This window comes from Oryza brachyantha, chromosome 3 (assembly GCF_000231095.2).
Source record: "Oryza brachyantha chromosome 3, ObraRS2, whole genome shotgun sequence".
NCBI lineage: Eukaryota > Viridiplantae > Streptophyta > Magnoliopsida > Poales > Poaceae > Oryza > Oryza brachyantha.
In genome coordinates this window covers 661,462-668,369 of record NC_023165.2, presented here as the reverse complement: position 1 = coordinate 668,369, position 6,908 = coordinate 661,462, and positions in this window count along the sequence as shown.

The following is a 6,908-nucleotide window of genomic DNA, read 5'->3' as shown; positions in this document are numbered from 1 at the left end:
TTTTACTTGTGTTTGATTGGCATGTCTTTTTCTGCGCTTAGGTGATGATGACAGTGATGTGATGGGGTTTACTGAGGAAACAAGTGGTGGCAGTGATGGGTTAGAGATGGAGGCACCTGCGCAAGGTTTTGATTCTTGAAGTTCTATCTGTGTTTGTGTCCACTTGTACCTGTGTTGAATTTCATGCCGACACATTTTTATTTTTAACTTCTAGGTCCTAGTAGAAGGAAAGATGCCACTGATGAAGTTAGAAAACTAATTTACCAAACTTTATTGGCTAGAAGTAGCAATGGGAGGTTAGGGAAGAGGGTTACACATAAGGTTGCATCTCAATTTAGTTTGCATATTCGTACTGCTCAGGATATTTGGAAGAGAGGAAAAGAGTCACTAGCCTAAGGTGTTGTGGTCAATGTAACAAGTAGAAAGAGAGGTCGTTCGAGCCGTAAGGAAATTCCTATTGATTTAGAACCTTTTATGCAATATTCATCTCAATGAAAGAATGACATTAGAAGCTGTGAGCAGACGCCTCCATGTTAGCAAGGCAAAGTTGATTTAGTACATGCATAATGGGCTACTTAGACGTCATTCAAACAACATCAAAACTTACCTAACCGATGCAAACAAGAACACTAGGTTGCGGTGGTGTGTTGATATGCTCGATCCAGATAGCACACCTAATGATCAAAGGTTCAAAGCTTTATTTGATCATGTATTCATCGATGAGAAGTGGTTTTTCCTTACATAAAATTCTGCAAAATATTACTTGTTGCCCGAGGAAGATGATCCACATCGTTGTAGTAAAAGTAAGAACTACATTCCACGCCTAATGTTTTTGGTTGCCTCAGCTCGGCCAAGGTTTCATAATGGAGTTTGTATTTTTGATGGAAAAATTGGATGCTTCCCTCTTGTGACTTATGAACGTGTTAAGAGGAGTAGCGTGAACAGGCAAGCCGGAACATGGGAAGTTAAGCCAATTACTCACATCACAAGAGATGTGATTAGGGTGTTCATGGTTGAAAGGGTGTTGCAGGCTATTAGAGAAAAATGGCCACGAGAGGGTATTCACGATCCTATCTACATTGTTCAAGACAATGCACCATCACATTTGGACGTTAATGACCCTTTGTTTTGACAAGCTGGTAAACAAGGAGGATTCAATATTAGGCTAGTTTGTCAACCTCCAAATTCTCCAGATTTCGATATATTGGATTTGGGATTCTTTCGAGCAATTCAAGCCATTCAATACAGGAAATCAGCGAGAACGGTTCAGGATCTTGTTCCAATTGTGCAAGAGGTAAACTTTCTCGTACATTCATGTAAGTTAATTATGTTACATACTCATTCTAACATTTTTTTCATAACTGAAACAGGCTTTCAATGAGTACTGTCCAGAGAAGGCTAATAGAATTTGGCTCACTATGCATATAGTCATGAAGGAATCCATGAAGGTTGCTGGATCGAACAAGTACAAAATTCCTCACATGAACAAAAAAAGACTAGAGACACTAGGTCAGCTTCCACTGCAAATTGCTTGTGAGAGATCAATAGTTGATGAGGCAAAGGGAATTCTTGCTGCAGCAAACAATTAGATGAAGATTAGAACTAGGCAATTCTAATTGTATTATGATTAGAACTAGCAAATGTATGAACTGCTGAAACTGGAACCAACTTTTTACTTACTGATGCTCTAGATGTTTTTTTTTGACGCCTTCCTTTGCAGCTTGTTTCTTTGCATACATATCGTCGAGCACTTTGAGAACGTGCTCAGGTAGTAGAATGGTCTCGCCGTCCATGCGAAGCACACTAACATTAGGAATCAGAAGCTCGCAGTCGAAGTCATCAAGGCCATAGATAATCTGCGCCGAGAGCGCATAGACGTCGTGAAACAAACCACATCGTGAACATGGCTTTCGGCGAGCAAGGCGGTGAGCGTTGCAGCAGGCTTTCCAGTCGTCGACGGCGTGTACACTTCCGCAGCGCTCGCACGCAGGCGCGCCGTCGTCTTCCTCCATCTCGGGCGCCCTGTCCTCCTCCTCCATCTCAGGCGCCCCGTCCTCCAGTGCGTCACCATTGCACTTGTCCGACGCGTCTTCCTCCTCCGAGTCAGGTACGATAGGCATGTTCATGCAGCTTGCAACGGCGCACAGCAAGCAACAATGGCGAAGCAGCGAGGGAGAGATGGGATGACAGTACGGCCGCGACGCAATTTAAAGAGCAGCGTAGGAGACAGGAAGCGCAGCGCCACGGGAGCTGCATGCATGCATCGGAAGGGAGCGCCTAGAAGTTGCATGCGTCCAGCTGCATGCATGCTTCGAGAGCAAGCGCTCAAGCCGGAAGCTAATGCGTCCACCGTGCACATGCAAGGCTATACAAGTCCAAAATGAATTAAAAATACTAGAACGTGTTGAATTTTGAAATTCACAGTTTGGCCAGAGTAGAATTCTAGAACCGGAGGGAGTACTAGTACTGATCTGAGTTCAAACGGATCAATTAAGAAATGCACAGCAAATTGACACTTCCTCAACAAGGTCAGTTTGTTTTTTTAAAACTCTACCACTAGCTAAGTACTGCAGCTAGAGTGTGGTCTCCGAGTAGGCCAAGAAACCATACGTTTATACATGTTGACTAAATGGCAGATTAGCAGGTAAAGTGATACGCAAATCCTGCACATTTGTAATTAATATAAATGGCTATAGTGCTATTAACGATTAGCAGACCAGTAGACCACTGTCTTCTGAATAAAACTTACTTTGCGCAGAACTTAGGTATAGGTTGTTGAAGACTTGCAGTTGGGCATAATATAGAGACACATTGGCTGTTTCTTCAATTAATCAGACTTGATAAGATATTAATTAGCTTAGCGCATCAAATATTCAAATGCAAATCTCAGGTTCCTCTTTGGCCTCACATGGTGCAGATGCGACGAAAACCTAATCAGCTAGCATCAGAATAAGCGAAGAAGGGATGATGATTCTTTGATGATTCCTAATGGTAGTACTGACGTGAATAATTTTTAAGTTAGACGTGTTAGACGTATCAAGTAGCTAAGCAATCAGTCAAGAGCTATTCAGGAAAAAAGATATACAATTAGGCGAGTCACATGATGATTGATTGGTTGCAAGCTCTTCCGGCAGCATGATATAGGATTTGGTGGTGAATAACTGATGAATGTAATACATTACACTTGCTCAGTTGCACTAACAATAATCCAAATCAAAACAAGAATAAGACAATATCTTGTAATCATAGCAGGTTGACCCTCCCTAATTTAGTGCCAGGATGACAACTAACATGTGTCAATGATTTTAGTACAGCCAGAACTCGCAAGTTAGGATTTTTTTTCCATTAACTTAAGATGATCGCATGCCCACAACCAACATGGTTGCATTTTGTTCCGGGCCCAAGTATAAAACAAGATTAGATACATGGCATATTTTTTCGCTTGTGCTTATATTTATATAAGTTAAAATTTAAATTTTTAACTTTAATTTAGAGTTGATTTGGGATTTTTTATCATAGTTTATTTTTCTGTCTTTGTTTTTAGATCGCTAAAAACATACGTACATATAATTTATTTATTTATAAATTATTTTTATTTGGGAATATGTTGTTTGATTTTTTCTTCATAAAAACTAAACAATGAACCTCAGATATACTTATAATCAGTTATTAGAAGGCAACTGATGCAGGTGCCCATGTACATGTCCATGACAACATGATAGTACTACATGTGTGAACTATGGGACAGTAACAAGTGACTAATGATGCATCACCTCATTTTTTTACTTTTACTTATATAAGCTGAATTTTGATTTATAGTCTTAAAATTAGAGTTGATTTGGGGACATTTTGATCGTATACTTTTAGATCGCTAAAAGTATGTATATAAATTTCTTTATAAACTATTTTTTGTTTATAAATATATTTTTTGGTTTTTCTCTGTAAAAGCACAACGATAACCTCCATTGACAGCTAAATAATTCGTGAGGAAGGTATCACCAGAACAACCAAGGAACCGGGAGTTTTATGAACCGCGGTACGTACTTCCTCCGTCCCAAAAGGGATGGATAAAATTGTTGCGATTTGTTTTGACATCTGGACAACAAGACAAGGAAATGGAACAAGAGAACGGAACAGACAGGCTCCCTGATTCTCTCATCATGTTTACCTAGCTTTTCTATGCCCGTGGGCGCAAGATAAGATAAGAAGATGGATTATTCCAAATGAGGTGATATTGTATTATATGGGTCCTGTTCAGGTCAGGGAAAAGTTAATTTATTTGACGTAGAAAACGTAATAATAGATTAGTACATATTAATTAATTATTAATTATTAAAAAATATAAGATAGATTAATATGATTTTTAAAATAACTTTTTTAGAACTTTTTTTAAAAAATACACCGTTTAATAGTTTTGTAGTGTGAGTGTGTAAAACAAGAGAGTAAGTTAATTACAGTAGACGGACGCGGCCATGGAAAGCTATGCAATGTCACTGAATTAGGAGTGTTTCCTTTCTTTTCTACGTCAGGTTTAATGACTGTTTCTTCCGTAAGATTCTAGAAGTATTTAGAAAGAGACCATTTTCTTCCTCCTTGGTCAAGAATCCTAGGTACCAGTGCGCATGAACAACTCTCGACACATAGAAGTACTGTAAAAGAGAAACTTAGGAGGTGTTCAGTGCGCATGAACAACTCTCGACACATAGAAGTACTGTAAAAGAGAAACTTAGGAGGTGTTCAGTCGGTGAAATGAAAATTTTTGCGTATCATATCAGACATTTAACCGGATGTCGGAATGGGTTTTTGATAAAAATAAAAAAACGAATTTTACGGCTGGTATGGAAACCACGAGACGGTTCATATTGGTTACTGTAGCACCTATGGCTAATCCGTCTTAATTAGGCTTAAAAGATTCGTCTTATAATTTTCTATATAACTGTATAATTAGTTTTTATATTCATGTATATATAATGCTTCATTTAGGTGTTTAAAGATTTAATGCGATGTTTTTGGAAAAAGGTTTTTAACTAAACAGGGCCTTATCCACATATATTGATCAGGAAACAGTACTGCTCTCATGAGAGGCACGCACGTACACATGATTGCTTCCTTTGACCAGATGAATGAACAGTTAAGCAACTTTTCTGTCTGAAGCTAGCAGTAATTAATTAACCACAAACATGTGCTACAACATGATCAACTGTTTAGAACTCGATCGAGTGATGTAACTTGCATGGACAGATCGATCGAGCTGATCAGCAGTGACCAAGCGATCGAGAGGTCGACAATGGGGTTGCATAGAGACCACCGCTTTTGACTTGTGCGCTCTGATGTGAGCATGCACGCACGCACGCACCTTGTTCCTCCTTGTCTTAAGGAAGAGTGTGGGTCATCGTGCATGCCATGCATGAGTAGTTGCCCACATTGTCCTCCAGTTCCTTCCTGGATTATCATGGATGCCTAATTGGATTCTACCTAGCAATATCTCTACTTCTCCTAATTAATCCGACTTACTGCTACTCCCTCCATATTTTTTAATGACGTCGTTGATTTTTATGTTTACGTCTGATCATTCGTTTTATTCAAAAAATTATCCAAATATATAAAATTATAAATCATAATTAAAGTTTTCATAATAATAAATCAAATTATAACAAACTAATTAGTAATTATATAATTTTTTAATAAGACAAAGATCAAACATAAATATAAAAAATTAACGGTGTCTTATAAAACCATGAAGTACACAGCAATAAGGTCACTTGTTTATTATCTTGATCTTTTGACAAAATGGTATGCTAGTACGTAGCACACGTGAAGTCAAGCTGACCGGCCGGTAACACACGACGGCATGCTAAATTAATTACCGGAGTACCGGTAATCACAGTAGTCTCACGACGCGGATTAATTCACTGAAAGTTTTCTTTAATTAATCTGTTCCACAGTCCAACCGTACGGCCTGTTTGAACATATACTAATAAACCCTAGGTTTGCAAAGCGATCGATCGATTGCAATTTGCAACAGGAGGTCAAAAAGCCTAAACGCACTAGCACGTCGATCAACAAACAGTTTGTTGTATGCTGGCGATATCGCAGCGCAGGACGCAGCGCGGACACGGGTGCCCGCCTCCTCTCGCGTAGCATCTAGCTTAGCTAGACCGTGCGTGTGCGTGCGTCTAGGCATCCATCCATTCATGCAAGCAGATCGAGTAGAGATGTGATCTCTCACTGTGCGTGCAGTGCGACAAAACATCACACGAACCCCCCTCGTGGCGATTCCTTCGCATCGCGAGCGCGTGTGTACGTCGATGAGATGATGGCGAAAGGGGTGGCCATAGCTTGCACGTTGGCGAGAGGAGGAAGAAGACGACCTGCCACTATCGATCACTGCTGCGAGAGTTGGAATCTGGGATAGATAGATACTCCTAGGAAAGCAACGCTCGGACCGGTGGGGCCCGGTTGCGCACATCCCAAGGACAGCACGACTATCAAAGCATTTTTGCGAACATTGAGGCCCTGGTGGTTGTACTTGCTACTGGACTGGCGTGCGTGGTGATGTCACCAGACCAAAGGATAGCGAGGGACGATCCACTCCACGATCACTGTTTACCGGAATAATAACTTTTTGTCACTAACATAGATATGCGAGGGCTCATAATGTTCATAGACACTAGGCAGCAAATTTATTATCGTTCATTTCTAAAACTCACAAAAAGTTAAATGCTCTGTTTGTGACACCACGGTGTATATACGGAAACAAGTGACACAGCTTGGAGTTGTACATGCATCAAAACAGGTAGTAGTTGTTTTCTTAGATTGCAGGAAATTCGAAGAGATTTTGAAGGAACCAACCTAAATCATATGAAAATCTTATAATCTTTTGTGTTTTGAATAAGCCTTGTTAGTAG